Source organism: Prionailurus viverrinus, chromosome B1 (assembly GCF_022837055.1).
Source record: "Prionailurus viverrinus isolate Anna chromosome B1, UM_Priviv_1.0, whole genome shotgun sequence".
NCBI lineage: Eukaryota > Metazoa > Chordata > Mammalia > Carnivora > Felidae > Prionailurus > Prionailurus viverrinus.
Window position 1 is genome coordinate 64,653,321 of NC_062564.1, and position 17,620 is coordinate 64,670,940.

Genomic DNA, 17,620 nt, shown 5'->3' on the forward strand with positions numbered 1-17,620 from the left:
TTTTATTGTTTTATAACTTGTCAGGAAATTGCTGGAGTTTGACTCTTATTATGATTGCATACTCATGTGAGAACTCATTGATAATCATAAAAAGAAACTCACAACATAAATTAAGGAAAAAAGCAATCTTAAAACTGTCATTCAGAGTTCTGAACACAGAGAGAAAAAAAAAAAATCCTTTCCTGAAATACATTGCAGGCCTCTATTCTCCAGTGCCATTTGCTATTACCATTTTAGTTCATTGTTTTGTTTTGTTTTGTTTTTTCTCACCTAGGACAGTGAAATAAAGCTTCAAGCACATGGTAAGCAATTATAATGAAAAGAAAAATCCATTTGGAGAGGTAGTGGCTGTCTTTAATGGTAGGTCCACTGGAAGTCCAAAGTTCTATTCTCAGCTCTGGCAGGGAATAGCTGTGCAACACTGAACAAAAGTTATCCCTGCACACCTCAGTATCTCAGCTCCATCTCATAAAATAATAATACTTTCCTATTATTCACAAATTTTGTAAGGATCAATGAGATGGTATGTAAAAATGAATGAAAACTGAATATTCCATATAAATATAAGGTAACTCTTCTAGCCCCCATTCTAAAAAGTTAATTAGACTTGAGGAAACTTTAGGTAACATAATAGAATAAATAAAATCATAATAAATAATATCATTTCATTAGTTTTAATTGCCCATCTCATTTTCTTCCAATATGTCAGTTTAGAATTATGACTTCCAAGCTAGGGAAGATTCCATAAATGCTTCTTAAATTATTTCAAGATGCAGCCAGCTAGCCCCAAAATGTTGCTACTTTGACACCTTGAAAGTGTGAAAGCCATTGGTCCCATGTCTGAGACAGTGGTGTTTAATAGGTACTCACTGAAAAAAAAAATTACATATATATTCATATATATACACTTATTATAAACTTTCCTGATATCTAGGATCTGTAGGATCTTGACTTACAGCATTTGCCAATTTATGAATAATAAAATATCCAGTACTCTATTGTAAATTCCATATGGTCAGTTGATTTTCACAGAATGCTTTACTTAATTTTTATAATATGTTGTAATGTGGCCGACATATGGCTACAATTGACAGATGAGAGTTGCTCTGACAAGAATTTTGGTTGATGTTTTTGTTTTATTTGACAGTAAAATGAGAGCAAAACATCAAAAATGTATGTTGGAATGTTACTTGTTCATCACTGATCAGTGATGAACACTTTATTTGGTAAATTGGATAATAGTCTTCAAACATAAGAAGAATATCTCCTCAATTTTTTATGCTACTTATACAATAACGGCTATGGAAAAACATGAGTTTAAATTTAATCTCTGTTATTAACATTTTCTCTGAAAATGTTAGATTAATCTTAAATCTAATAGTCAATGGAAAAATAAAACTTGACTTGGAGCATTTGCCAATTTCAGTGATATACTCTCACCATGACTGATACCGAACTACCAATATGATTCCATTAAATGCAGAATTGGGAAAAGATGAACAAGGGCACACCATTATATAGTATTTTCACCGTGCAGATAAAAGAGACATTAAATACCCTCAAGAACTTAGATAGTAGTACAATGTAGTAAAATAATTCAGAAGTACGTAAAACCATGGCTCACAAGTAACTTGTTCGGTGAATGTTTTGCAAGACGAACAAACGTTTCTAATACATTTTAACTTGATAAACAAGTGATGTCTTGCAGTATGAGTAGTACATAACGCTGAACATCACATGATCACAACTGAGCCAATGGTTCTTGAAATTCGCTTTGATATATGAGTGATTGGGATTACAAACGTGTTTCGGAAAGGAATTATGCTTGCAAACCAAGGTTTTACTGTAATGAGTTTGAGTGTTTATTGTTTTTGTTTTTAATATGACCTATTTAATTGTGGCTTTATAGAATTTAACTTTGCAGTAATGCCTGGGATTAGCAACTGGTCACAATATTAGTGAAGATTCAGTGATTAGCTCCCATGAGCTCCAGTACAAGGGAGCTCCAGCATACTGTTGGTCCCACTGCAACAAAGTGGGAAATGGTTGAAACTAAAAATACTCACTTGCTCTATGTCTAATCCACCTCTAGTCCACCTCTATGTCTATTCACCATTAGAAGTCACATAACCTTATAAGCCCTTTGGGTTTTCTACTGACACATCTATATGTCACTATAGATGTCACCAGGCTTTGACACTTTGACGTCACATAATATTCAGAAAAGGGTATTTCTCAGGAATTTCTCTAACGTCAGTGGGTGAAGAATTTTCACTACAAGGCGTATTTTCTCAAATATTAAAAAGAGGGGCGCCTGGGTGGCTCAGTCGGTTGAGCGACTGACTTCAGCTCAGGTCATGATCTCACAGTTTGTGAGTTCGAGCCCCACGTCGGGCTCTGCGCTGACAGCTAGGAGCCTGGAGCCTGCTTCAGATTCTGGGTCTCCCTCTCTCTCTGCCCCTTCCCCACTCATGCTCTGTTTCTCTCTGTCTCAGAAATAAACATTTATAAAAAGAATATTAAAAAGAAAAGTTACCTATGAAGTTCTATTATGTCCTGCTAAGGACACGTATGCCATTTTCCTCCAAAGAATTAGCAAGTATAGCAACCTTAGAGATTTTTCTTCTGTGCCAGATGACCTCAACTCTTAGCGCAATAAAATAAGCATTTCAGCCACTAAAAATATTCTAAGAGTTTCTGCATCTTCTTTCTATTCTTAACATATTCTTCCTCTTATATTATTCATCTTATTAAGTTGTGCTTCTATCTTCCAGCTACCAAAGCAGGAAGCCTAGATGTCATACTAGGTTCCTCTTTTTTCCTTCATTCTCACAACTCATAAACTGCCAAGAATGGGTGTTTCTTCTTCTTACACAGCATTGTATCTGAAATGCTGAAACAGTCCTGAGACCCAGGAAGTACCCAGTAACTGTCTTAATGAATGTGTGGCTCAGTGAGCTGACTCAGGCACAGCACACATACACGCAAACCAAAAGGAAATGAAATGGGTCCAGACCATGTGGTAGAGGAGTAAGACATATATTTTTTATCTTAATTGACTATCTAGGCATAGATTTGGTATGGTGTTTAATTCCTCATAAGAAATTTACAAAGGTAAATTTCATAAAAACTTGTGGCTATATCATCAGAAAACTTTTACAAATAGATCTTAATGTGTTGTTGTTGTTAATCTAAGTGACTTGCTTACTTCATACACATTAGGATAGAGTGAGTGATGCTTGGGACTAAATAATTCAGAGCCCGTATGACAGTATGGCTCATTAATTAAAAAGGAGAGCTCTCAGGGTCCTTTGTAGGAAAGCCTTCCTTGCTATCTAATCATCCCCAAACAAGTTATGATGGTCAAATGCCATACAGAGTATACTGAAATAATCCTCTTATTTACTGATTTTTTTTAGCACATAGTAGAATGCTAAAGGGAAGTCAATCAGAAAACCTCTGAAGCAGTGATTTTTAAACTTCTGTTGGTCATATTCTCTGGTGAGAATCTTATAAAGGCCTGGATTCTTCTCTCCAGGAAAAAATGAGTATGTACATGCAACAAATCATTTCACATGGAATTTCAGGAATTTTTACAGTCCACGGATTGAAAACTAATGCTCTAGAGAAACTCAGTTTGGGCAAGCCTTAGCAAATAAAATGAATTAACGTTAAGTCAGGAGACAGTTAATTCATCCCTGGACAAAAAAAAAAAAAAAGAAAAAAGAAAAAAAGAATGCCTCAGCCTTGAAAATAAATAGGCTCCTGCTCAATTAACAAGAACAATATTGGAACAGGTAGGGAAGTAAGGACAGAATACAGGTCATGAACTCATTTATCTCACCAGAGGATTTCTTAGGGCCTCCCTTGATTTCTGTCCTCAGACTTCATTAAGGGTAGAATGAACTGTAAAGATCTACAGTGCAGAGAAGAACTGCATTCTGACTGATTTAGAGTGAAATAGGAACCATAAAGTCTTCTCATCTAAGCTTTCTCTTTTACTACACGTATAAAAAAATAAATGTTAAAATTGTGCTCAGAATGCCATAAGCACATTTTATGATGCCAATGCCAAGAGTATGCCATTTGCATTTTGCTTCTGTGGTTTATGTTGTTCCCTGAACATTTCAATATAATTAGAGCCTTGTTATGTGCAATAGGAAGATACATGATTGCTTTGTAATGAAGAGGACTAGAATAAGCTTATCAAATGGCCATTTATGTTTTCATTATTGCCCTACTCTTATAATCATATTCATAATGAACATCAGGAAAGTGTATAGTAAGAAACTTAACTCCAAAACAGTCAATACGTAATGTCAAAGTAAGATGCATGATCACATATTAACCCTCTAGATAAAATATATGTATAGAAGACTGCACCAAGATTTTATATATTCAGTAAATATGTATTATAAACATTGTTTTAAATTTTTAGATTATTAAATACTATTTGGATACTTTAAAGTCATCATATATATTTACAGTAGTCAAGTGATAATGAGAAGATACTATTATTTCTAAAAAAATTCTGGAATATAAAAATCATTCTTATATTTAGATTGAAATTATATTCTATTAGATTGAAATTTTATATGTATATATACAAATAAATTATATATATATATATATATATATATATATATATATATATAGTTTCAATTTTCTGTGCACCAAAGGAGATTTGAAGAATCAGGATAATTTTGAAGATAAAGTAATGCAATTTTGCCTTAAATATCCAATTAAGAAAATGTTTTTTTTTTCTTTATACTTGATCCAAGTAATTGTTCAACTTCTTCTCTTGATTATATATAACACCTTCATAGTTACTGTTGCTAATTTCTTTAAATCATACTACAAGTAATACTTCATCAATTGTGGGAACAGAATTTTATGAAAATAGTTTCATAAAATGCCTGTGCACTTATTGTCTAGGCCAGACACATCCATATGAGATAAAATCATGAATAAGTGAAAATACCTGAATAATACAAAGTAAAAAAAAATCTTTTTGTGGAAGAATAAAGCCAAGGGAAAGGAGCATTAAAAAAAAAACCTGGAAGAATACAGATAATCACCTCAATTTTCTATTTTATTTAGCTATTTAAAAGTATTTCATTTCTATGAAAAGTGGTGTCTTAATTCCTATCCCATTACTTCGTTTTCCATTGTTGAAACAAAGCCAATTATTACTTGTTCTGAAAAGAGCAATGACCTCTGACAGTACATTAAGAAAGGAAAGTGAGAGATCTAAATAAAGGATTATATCAGTTAGCGTTTTTTATCACAAAGAAAAAACATTTTGTAGTATTTTGGTACAAACACATTCAATACCCAGTGTAGAGATGGGAAAAAGGAAGAGCAAGGTTATGTGTTGTTCTTGATGGTTTGAGAGTCACTGACTAGAGCTAAGTGTTTCATTAGATCATAAATGTCCAAGGCTATGTGTGGTGGCTTTGTGACATGTCAGCTTGGCTGGGCTGAACAACATTTCCCAATATTCCTTTCATGTGCATGGCCAATTAAGATGGGCAGTGACGGAGACTGTGGAGCTCATGAAGGGCAGAGTGAGGCAGCAGCCTGTCCAGCACGTCATTCAGACATGCTATCACTTGTCTGCTGGCTCTTCTCACTGGAGGGAGGCCACATCTGGACCTGCAATTTACACTTCTTTCCCTGGATCCTCCTCAACTTCTGTCGCTCCTAGGCTTGACGACAAAGGGCCTCAGCTTCCGCCGGACACTGATAACTTCAAGGTCAGAGGCACGTGGGTTCGAATCTGTTCTCATGGGCTCTAACTCATACTTGTGGCTTACAGCTTAGCTTTGTGGCCCCTATTTCACATCTATCTTCCCTTCTGCACTTCCTGTGCAGTAGACTTTAAGCTCTAGTATCCGACACACAGATAGCAGAAACTGCTTACCCAATTGTGTAATGTCAAATCTATGTAACAAACCCCTTCATGAACAACTGTCCATCTTACTGGTTCTACTTGCATGAATAAAATCTGACTGATAGACTAAATTCATCAGGATTAGAGTGTCGTATATTTTTCTACTTTTAAAAAATTAATGTCTCCTAAATGCAAATAATTTTACACTTGTGATTCTTTATGGTTATCTCATGGGGTGTATTTTTATTTGCAGAAGTATCCACAGACACTTTGTTAGGCTGTTTCTTTGGAGTCTGGAATTTAGAGTTGGGTTAATAATTTTGAAGCTGCAATCTCAACAAGTAAAGTCTAACTTCCTACCTATTCAAGTTTAGCTGAAATATGTTTAACTGATGAAAAATAAATCACTTCCACTTTCTAAAGAAAAGTAAGATGGAAAGTAAATCTATAAGATGGAATATTATTCAACCCATTGATAACAGAATTAGTCACTTAAAAGTTGGCTATGCCATAAAAATAAGACCCACAGTGAACTTCTGAGTTAATTTTTAAAAAGACTTCTGCTTTTCCATGCAAGGATATGGAATTTTATATGTGCTCACTTCTACACTGTAATAATATGCAAAGGAAACAACCTTTTAATGTAAGGTTTTTTCCTCCAGTTCTTCATCCCTTGGGAAAACCTGTGAGTAGAAACATTTGTCAACTTGTCGGCACATGGGCAAACTGATAAACATCAGCCAAACCACAAAGGAAAAAATTTCCAGTTACTCTACAGGCAGGTAAAGACATCACTCTGTACTCAAGAATAAGGATGAGAATAAATTAGTTACAGTGTATGGAATATAAAATAATGGCCTCCCAAAGATGTCCACATCTAATCCCCAAAACTTGTATGTTTTGTTAGAATGGCAAGAGGCAATTAAAGGTACAGATGAAATTGAGGTTGCTAATCAGCTGATTTTAAGACAAAGAGATTATCATGTGTAATCTGGGTGGGTTCAGGGTAATCACAAAGGTCTTCTAATGGAAAGAGAGAAACAGAAGAGTCATAACCACAGATAGCATCATGAGAGAGACCTGATCATCCATTGTTGCCTTCGAAGAGGGAAAGGGACCACAGGTTCAAGGGATGTGGGCAGCCTCTACAAACTTGAATAGTCAAGGAAACATTTTCTGTCCTAGAGCCTCTAGAAGGAACAGTCTTACTTATAGCTTGTTTTTAGCCAGTGAGACCCATTCTTGACATTCTGATTTCCACAACTGTAAGACAGTAAATTTGTGTTAAGACACCAAATTAGTGACAATTGTTTACAACAGCAATAAGAACCTATTACATGATATCAGAACAAAATAAGCAATTGAAGTCAGCAGCTTCAAGAGAATATTTGTACTCACATCAGCTCTCTCAACCCTACTAAAAGTGAAGGAAGATAATAGGAATAAATGTGCAGTTAAAACAAAAACACATAAAGGGAAATGTACCCACATTGAGAAAAAACCCACATTTGTTTTCCCAGGTTTCTAACTTTTATCAACAACAGCAACAACAAATTTTTAAGAAAAGAAAAAAAAAGATTTAAATTAACATGTGCAACACTGACTTACACCTCTGTAGCCCCCACTGCATTATATCTTTTGATTATGCAGAGTTCATTTCAGCTCATTGTAGATTAAATCGAATAGTGACATTCCCAACTGGACTACCAGATGGAATCACATTTTAATTAACTTTTCAACAAGCATACAGATGTGCTTCTTCTGATCATTATCAAGAAATCATTTGCTTTCAGCAAAATGAGAAGCCCTGGTGGCAGATTGTAGCTTAGAATGATTGATCACATCGTGAGATCATTAACCTTAAAATGCTTTTAATCATTTATTGACCAAACGAAGAAAAATCTTATAAACCAGTATTGAGTATATCTAAGGAACATTATCATGTACCTTTTGGGAGATTAAATTAAAGGAAATATTTGCATAGTCGAATAATGATTTATGTATATATATGATATTATTAACTTCCAAAAAGTCACATGTCTTCTGAAACTCGGCTTCCATACACTATTGAAAGTATCCACCATTGAAAAAAAGAACTTAAACCTAGAGTTCTTTTTGTTATCATCACCATCAAATAATTACAAGTCATATTTGACTTGCTTTAAGAATAATAAATAAAATCCCTACCTTCTAAACATTTACACTTTGAAAAAGGTCATTGACATGAATAATTGGTCCTTAAGCATAAAAAAATTAAGTGAATAAAAATGAAACATAAAAGATAATTTAAAATTATATGAAAAGAATAAAAAAGCTTACATTTATGCGACTTATTTGAATTGTTTACTTCAGTTTTCAAACTATAACTAGTAAACTAGGACTCTAACATTTATAAACATTGGTAATAAGAAGTCTTTCCTATAGTTGAAAGCCTTTTTTTCTCTTTATTTCAAAATTTGTAAGTGAAAGTCAATGTGTAAAATATAATTTCCATTGTTATCAGTTATTAAGTTACTATAATATGTCCAATATCAGAGAAAAAACAAGAGGCACCTGTGTTTAGAAAGTTTCAGGTTGTGAGAGAATAAAAGGCAAGCATTAGCAGGTCAGAACCAAGCCCAGATTATTTGCTGCATCTTTTAAGGTGTCAAGGTAGAAAGCATGCCATCATTCGTTCTGTCCTAACTCTTAAAAGTCGTAGCATGTCTATTAACCAAGGTATAAACTGTTATCTGAGTGAGCTGAAATTACAACTTAGGCCTCTGTCCTTCAAGTGCAAAAAATTATCTATTATAGGAAATTAGGATTCTTATTCCAGCTGTCTAGGTGACCACATAAGCTCCCTGGACCTCAGTTTATTCATCATAGAAATGATTCAATTCCAATTTTAATTACTACTTAAACTCCTTTCTCAGTTAAAAATATCTCATATGGAAGCCCTGTACTTAAAGCAGATGATGGTGGAATGTCTTTAGTAAAACCTGAGCTGGAGTGGGGAGTGTGAAGACCAATTCACATTGTCCCATTATACATGTGGCTCCCTAAGCTCCTCAGAGCCCAGACTGAAAACTAACACAGTCCCCCACCCCAGCCCAGTCCAACCTATCCTGTCTAACTGAAACTTTTTGACATTATTGAGACAGCAGCAATGACACCCCCAGCCAGGCCCCAGCCTGCTAGGCCTCCCCATCTCCCAGCCAGGTGGTTGGCCCAGGAAATCTGGCCCTGAAATTATTTGTTCTTGGATACAAATGATCTAGAGAGAGAAAACCAATGAGAAAAGAAAAGAAAATGGATTAGAAGAGAAAAAAATTACTGGATAAAAAAATGAACTAAACTCTTAGTCTTAATAATTTGTATTTGTAACTAAATGGAAAAATTAAGTCATGAACTGTATATAAATACACTTTCAGGTCAGGAGTGAGTGCTCTGAAATATCACTTTAACCTTTTTAACAGGCTGGACTCAAACCTCTTTGTGAGCATAGTGAGGCATGAGAATGTGTGTGTGTCCTTGATGTAATAACTACTCACTTATTTTGCCATGAGGCAGAATGGCCAGTTGAATCAAAGATCATTTAGTCAAACAAACGTAAAACAGATTCTAAAAAAATTCACGAGCATGTCAACAGAGCCCTTAATTCATTTAAAATACTTGTTTCTCAAGCTATGAAGCAAAGTTGAACTCAGTTATGTTTCTGTGGTAGTACTGTTCTTCTCGAAGAACTTCCACTTTTTCCTTTTAATGTTTTGCTGTTCCTGAGCTTAATGAGAAACAAAATATGATTTGCCTCCTTAGATAATAACTTTCTTCAACATTTCCTAAGCTGGCATTCTTAGGATGCCAAAAGCGAATTCATTATTATGGACTCAAAATAGGAATGGGCAGAGGATCCAAATGACAAGTTGGATTTAGCCCAGTCAACATTGGTAATGCTTACTGTGTCCACATCACTCTGCAGTTTATTCGGAAATTCTTTGGCAGTAACTATATACTAATACTATTTAATATATGTGTGAAGTCCCTGGTTCTACCCTCACTTCCTGATGCTTCAAGTCTCTTCACATGTAGGCCCAGGGTCTATTATGTAGGAGAGACACCAAGGAAATACCAGGACCTGGGAGAAGCATCTGTGGGAACTGAGGTTTGCGCACCTGTGATCTCTCTAGTTCAGAAAGTATGTTGATAATGAGTTTGCAAGTTCACCAGTTTATGCAATGACTTTTCTCCCAAGACTTAAATTTGCAAATGTTACTGATTTAACAAAGATTTAGATTGTAGGAAGAGTTGTTTATGGAAAAAATATTACAGTAACAGTCAATTTTCATTTTCAGCATAAGTGTGATTCTTAAATCCATGTAAGGCTCCAACATAACAAAGACAGCCCATTTCCTCTCCATCTTCTGTAGCCACTATGGTCTGCAAGCCTCTGATGAAAGGAATTTAAAGACCAGTAGAAAACCATTCTCTTTGTTTTTCCCTTTCCGCATACTGGCTTTCTTTCATTTGAGCTATCTTTGCTAACTTTTTCTTCAGACATATTATAAAATACCAGGATCCTAAAGAAATTTGCTTTAACAATTAGAACATAAACAGTAAGTTTAAATTCAACACTTACATGTAAGCGTTTTATTCAGATTTCACTTTGTCATTCTCAGAAAAGTTGAAAGGTAGGCTCCAAACTATACTTTTTTCTTGTTCATTTTTTAAACTGACTTCCTTTTATGTTGTGTATGTCTACAAATAGAAGTTATGTTGGTGTGGTAGAAAAAGCCCTGGAATAGCAATTAGACAATAGGGTTGAATTCTGGCTCTAGCTTTGCTGGCTCTATGACTTTAGACAAAACATTTTTCCGTTCTATGTCTCAACATTGAACCTTGCATATGAGTTACGGGGATGGTCTAAATATTAATTATATGTAAAAATGTTTGTAAGCTCAGTATTGCTGCATCCATTATGTAGTATTTAAGTTGATTTGAAAGAGTCACGAGTAGTCTTAAAGTGAAAAGCATCTGAATCACTTCAGCCATTGCTACATACATAAGCAAGATCAGAATACATAACAGAATAAAATTTCTCTTACTGCTCTTTGGAGGGGGTAAGATTGCCATCAATATATCTCTAGATAGTAGATAAGGCCTAGTAATTTGGATCAAGCTGGTAATGTGTCATTGCTAACACGCCTGGGAAGACAAAGTCTGTATGCACCCTTACACAGTTTTCTGTCTTCCAGGAAATTTCTCACTCAGCAACAACATTATTGAGCTTGCTCACTCAATCTAAATCCCCATCAGGGGGTTAGATTCTTTACTAGCTCCCTCATTATAATAGAAATATAGCATTGCTTCCTTACTTATTTGGGGGATTTTATTTTCCTTCTCAGATGCCCAGTAGTCCAAGGTGCATGAATCAGCCAAACAAATTGTTTCACCTCCAGTCCTTTTCCTTCAAGAGGAAAATTGGATCTTTGCTCTGTGCTTCACTTTTTATTTCTTTCTACATGATCTGCCCAAAATGACAGTGTCAGACACAGCAAGACAGTTGTGCTCACTGCTGGTGTTAAGTCTGAACATTAAACTGACAGAGAAAAACAAGGGCCCTACTATTGTCAGCGACTCGACATACAATGTCTGCTTAAACTGGTGTCTGCCAACCCTAACTTCTTAGGTAGGCTAATGCAGCAGACTTTACCTGCTGTTGGAAATCTAAGTCACATAGGACATTAATTAGCCCATGATGTAGCATATTTGAAAGGACAAAAACCTCACTAACTGTAACAGATGAGTTCCTGACGGTTCCTACTAGCCAGTAGAGAACAGCAATCTCAGTGTCACTTGCTGATCTGGAAGTTTGGTTATAAGTGTAAACCCAGGGTTTCTCAACAGCAATACTATTGACAACTTTCTGTTATGTTTTCTTTTAGTGATAGCCACAGATTTTACTCTTAGGTAAACTCCTATTTCACACTTGGTTTAGGTCATCCGAAAAGGGTTCCAGTCCTGGCTGTAGGAGTGGTGCCCACAACATAAACATAACCAATTGAGAGGAGATCTTGTTGAGTATATAAAGATAAAGGAAAGCTTTCTTTCCTATTGGACTTCAACAAAGAAGAATGCAAGGCTGGATTTATCTAGGAATATTATAGCTACATGCAGTCTAAGAATGAAACCAGGCATGGAGGAGAGCAGAACTCCACAAAAAGATGAGCCCAACAAAAAGATGTCTCCTGATGACAAGTTTCAACTTTGAGAGCAGTTCAACATCTCCACCTTCCAGTTATGGGTCAGTCAAGTCAGTTTGAGTTTTCTGTCCTTTGTAACCAAAAGAGTCTCAGTGGAAACATCCAGTTACTTCTGATAGTCCTTGGAGTTGTCTCTTGTTTGCTTACACATAATCCTCTACTCTAGATCCCTTGTGTGATGTCTGATATTCTACTGCCATTGCTGTTAGTGTTGGCATTGACACAGTAACACAAATATCCATGCAAAGAGTAGTATTGCTAAATATTCTCAAATCAGCAAACATCAGCCATAACAGCACTGCCTTGTCTAGCCGTGTCATAACCATAATGGAAGGAGGATAAACCCTCTCACTCATTCATTGTCTTTGTTACACTCTTGTCTTCTCAGTATGAAAACAGGGTTACTTCTGTATCCCAGAGACCCTAATGAAAGTACTTTTACATGTGCCTGTTCAGCGTCGCTCCTTATCAGGGAAATACAAATCAAAACCACACTCAGGTATCACCTCACACCAGTCAGAGTGGCCAAAATGAACAAATCAGGAGACCATAGATGCTGGAGAGGATGTGGAGAAACGGGAACCCTCTTGCACTGTTGGTGGGAATGCAAATTGGTGCAGCCGCTCTGGAAAGCAGTGTGGAGGTTCCTCAGAAAATTAAAAATAGACCTACCCTATGACCCAGCAATAGCACTGCTAGGAATTTATCCAAGGGATACAGGAGTACTGATGCATAGGGCCACTTGTACCCCAATGTTCATAGCAGCACTCTCAACAATAGCCAAATTATGGAAAGAGCCGAAATGTCCATCAACTGATGAATGGATAAAGAAATTGTGGTTTATATACACAATGGAATATTACGTGGCAATGAGAAAAAATGAAATATGGCCTTTTGTAGCAACGTGGATAGAACTGGAGAGTGTGATGCTAAGTGAAATAAGCCATACAGAGAAAGACAGATACCATATGGTTTCACTCTTATGTGGATCCTGAGAAACTTAACAGGAACCCATGGGGGAGGGGAAGGAAAAAAAAAAAAGAGGTTAGAGTGCGAGAGAACCAAAGCATAAGAGACTGTTGAAAACTGAGAACAAACTGGGGGTTGATGGGGGGTGGGAGGGAGGAGAGGGTGGGTGATGGGTATTGAGGAGGGCACCTTTTGAGATGAGCACTGGGTGTTGTATGGAAACCAATTTGTCAATAAATTTCATATAAAAAAAATAAAAATAAATAAAAATAAAAATTAACACCAAAAAAAAAAAAGTACTTTTACAGGTCCTGTGTGTAGGCGTCTCAGCCATGTGATGTAGACATGAGGGAGTAAGTCTCAGAGTTCAAGGGTTAGAAGCTATCAAGGCTTCCCCGTCCTCCATCCTCAGGTCTGATGAGGATATTTGTAACAACACCTTCTCTTTTTCTGTAGCCAATGACCTTTTGTGAAAATGGAACTGTGGTGATTAAAAGAAGGAAAAAAAATAACACTTAGCAGGCTCAATGAAAATGCATCTTTCTAAACATTAAATAACTAAAATGTTAAACTAAAAAAAATTTAAACATAGTATCCCCACATAGAATAGAAAAAATCTAAGATTATTCCTTATATAGGAAGAAATTTGAGAGATCAGTATAGATCAAAGGAGTCATTCTATCTTATTTTGTTGTTTATATATCCGAAGATGCAAAAGAATCTTCATAATATATATAAGTGTGTGTTTGTGTGTGTGTGTGTGTGTGTGTGTGTGTGTACTTAAAGAATACATGGAAAGAAAATTATTAGGTGTTCTTTGAACACTCTCTACATTAATCCTATGTGTATCGTATGTTCTGTAAACATTGGATCCATATTTATGATTTGTCTTTTCTCTATTATATAATAATAATGCTTAAGACCAACGTAGCATTTATGATGCCCCCCAAAATATTTGAAATGAAGCAACTGAGGCCAAAGTTACATTAACTCTGTATATTGACTTGGGAAGTAAGATCCTTACATATTGGATAATTCAGTCATTAAGATTACATGTAATTCTCTACTCTTAATATTTTACTATCTTTCAATAAAATTTTGTAATTTTCTCATAAAGCACTTGCTCGCCTGATGTGAAATCCATTCTTACATCATGTAGTATAATTTTTTGGTAGTACATAAATTTGCATTTTATTATTGTATGTTGATCCAGAATTTTTTTCTAAAGCCTTCTTAGTTATTCTAATAATTATTTGTAGATAATTTTGAATTTTTCTGTATAAAATTACATTCTCTAAAAAAAATGGTTGCTTAATTTTCATCCTCTCCCCTTTTCCGCCTTTTATTTCATTTGTCATGCTTTATTGCATTGAATAGACTCCAACAGTCTTACACAGAAATGGTGACATCTGACACCCTTGTCTTGTTTTTAATCTGAAAACACTGTTTTCAGTATTATAAATTTAGTGTAGCATAAATATGCTCTAGGTTTTTTGTGACTATTTTTATATTAGAAGTTCCATTGTATTCCAATTTTAAAAAGAACTCTTTATGCTGAATTGATGCTGAGGCCTATCAATGTTTTCTACATCTTTTAGGATAAATATATTACTTTTATTCTTAAATTTTTGTTCATGTGATGAAATATACAAATTTTCTTCTTAAATTTAATATCCTCTAACATACCAGAGAGAGCTACAAATTTGTGTCATTTTTTTGTATTGTTCCATATCGATGGATTTGGTTTTCTAGTATTTTGTTTAGAATTTTGCATCCTTGTTCATGAATTGGACTGTCTTTAACTTTTTTCTCTTATATATTCTAGTTTGTGTATCAAAATTATGCTAAATTCATAAAATGAAACTGACTCATTCTTTGTTATTCTCTGGAGAAGTTTGTATGTGCTTAAAATTATTTGTTCCCTAAAAGTTTGGGAGAACTCAGTCGTGAAGCCATCTGGGTCTTGTGCTCTTTTTGTAAAATATTTTTTTAACTATTGATTCAGTGCCTTAAATAGTTTAAGGTGCTTTAGCCTGGGATCCTTAGGCAGCAGAATAGTCTGAGACAATTCATTCTCAAGCAGCAGGAGTGAGGGGGGAAAAGGGAATGAAATAGAGAGGGAGGGAGAACCAGTATTTGGATGTAACATGGAGTTAGTCATTGTTAAGGGCACCACTTGACTGGTCTCACAAAGCTTGAGTGGTTTCACAGAACAGTCCCTGGGAAACTATATAACCATATTATATCAATAACTCAGTAAATTCAGAAGATACAGTTGACAGAATTTAACAACTATTCATGATTAAAAAATTCAGCAAACTAGAAATAGACATTTCTCCCAATATAAAGACTGCCTCCAATTACTTACAGCTAACATTATACATAATGGTGAAGGCAGAACTCCCTAAGATGTAGAAAAGTAAAGGATGAATGCCCTCATCACTTCTATTCAACATTTTACTGGAAGTCCTTGCCAGGACAAGAAGACAAGAAAAAGAAATATAAAAGTTATAAAAATCAGAAAGCAAGAAACAAAACTTATTTTGTTTGTAGATAACCTGATTGTTTGCATAGAAAATCCTAAGAAGTCCAGAAACAGAATATGGGAATGAGTAAGTACAGTTAGAAAAGTCAACATAAGATCAAATTAAAAAAAAATCTATTTACTCACAAAAATAATTTTAAAATAAAATTAAAAATCAATATTTATAATAACATAAAAAATATAAAGTACTCAGGAATAAATTCAACAAAATAATGCACAAGATCTGTAGACCTTAAACCATGAACCCCTATAGAGGAAAAAATATATTTTTAAATCATTTTATCTTTAGAAATTCAGTTTGGTTCCTTTTGGAGTCTGATAGGTAATTTTTATTAGAATTGTCTTATTGATTCATATTGAATATTTTGAACATTTTGTTTGTCTCACACTTTCAGAATTTGAAGCCTTTGCATGTCAAATCCACCTGTCAGTTAATTTGCTGGCTCTCATATATGATACCTTGTTTTCTTGTGCATTTTGAGTTTTGACTGTGAGCTCATATATCTTGGAATGTTACCTATGGGAATTGTTTTGAGATGTAAAAGTAGGTCCCATCAGAGAAAATTTATATTTGCTTCTGCCAGTACCTCAGGGCACTACCAGCTTGAGATCACTTTAAAATAAACTCTCAGCTTGAGGTATTTTGGTCCAGGCATGTAATGTGAATTCAGGCTAGCTGTGGTTACAAATTCTCAGGGGAAAGTATTTTTCCTCTCTTCTAAGTGCTATGCTTCATGAAAGACTATTTTCTTTATATTCTCCTGAAAGGAGATGAAATTTTTCCATTTCCTCATGACACTGACAGTTTAATCCTTTAATGTTGCAGATTATATGAGTCTCTCCTATTAAACTGCATTATTGGCAGGCCGTGAACTTTGTTTCCTTTACTTAAGCAAGGTGTGATATTTGAAAGTGTTAATCAAGTTCACCCAGCTTTGAAAATGTGCTGACGGTCAAAGACCATTTTTAATGGTCTCCTCATCTTTCCGGATTTCTGCTTTCATTTAGTTGTTGGCGTATGGGTAAAAAGCCTCGGTCTACCAAACTACCCCACTGCTGATATACAAAGATGACGATGAAGGCTCATGAGGTGAAGGGATTTCGCTGGCTTTCGAGTCACATGATGTGGGTGCCAGTTGCCTGAGCCATGTTTCTGTGGAAGCAAAGCCTGGGTCAAAATACAAATATGAAACATTATCATAGAGAATTTTTTTAAGGAAAAACATAAGTAGAAGAAGTGGAGACAGTGAAAAAGGGAGAGCAGAAAGTGAGTGTGAGCAACAAGGATTCTCTTCATCGCTGATGGGAATACAAAATGGTACAGTCATTTTGGAAGACAGTTGGGCAGTATTTTACAAAATTAAGCATATTTTATGGTACCATCCAACAATTTCACTCCTTGGTATTTACCCAAATGATCTGAAAACTTACGTCCACACAAAATCCTGAAGAAAGATGGTTATGGCAGCTTTATTCATTAAGCAACTAAAATGTCCTTCAGCAAGTAAATATATAAATAAACTGGCATGTTCAGACAATGGAATATTCCTCAGTGCTATGAAGAAATAAGCTAACAAGCCATGAAAAGACATGGAGGAAACTTAAATGCATATTACCAAATGAAAGAAGCCAATCTGAAAAAGCTACATATTCTGTGATTCTGACTGTATGACATTCTGGGAAAGTCAAAGCTATGGAGAAAGTTAAAGAATCAGTGGTTGCCAGGGCTTAAGAGAGAGAGAGGGATGAATAGGCAAATAACGGAGGAATTTTAGGGCAGTGAAAATATTCCGTAATGGTGGATACATGACACTGAAAATTCATTGAAAGCCATACAATGTGCAACACCAAGAGTGAACCCAAAGATAAACTATGGACTTTGAGTGATAATGATGCATCAGTGTAGGTTCATCTATGGCAGCAAATGTACCACTCTGGTGTGGGATTTTGACGGTAAAGGAGATGTGTTTG

The 17,620-nt window shown here is 35.2% G+C and overlaps 1 protein-coding gene across 4 annotated transcripts in view; it reads left to right on the forward strand.

The window, feature by feature from the left end:
• MARCHF1 (membrane associated ring-CH-type finger 1) overlaps nucleotides 1-17,620 on the forward strand; it is a 321,802-nt gene that overhangs the window by 87,249 nt on the left and 216,933 nt on the right. The window contains exon 1 of one of the 4 annotated variants that reach the window (XM_047855325.1): nucleotides 5,585-5,756. The exons of the other annotated variants lie outside the window; for them this stretch is intronic. The gene's annotated coding sequence lies outside the window, so the exon portion shown is untranslated. Of the gene's footprint in view, nucleotides 1-5,584; nucleotides 5,757-17,620 lie in introns of those variants that run through there. 4 annotated transcript variants of the gene reach the window in all.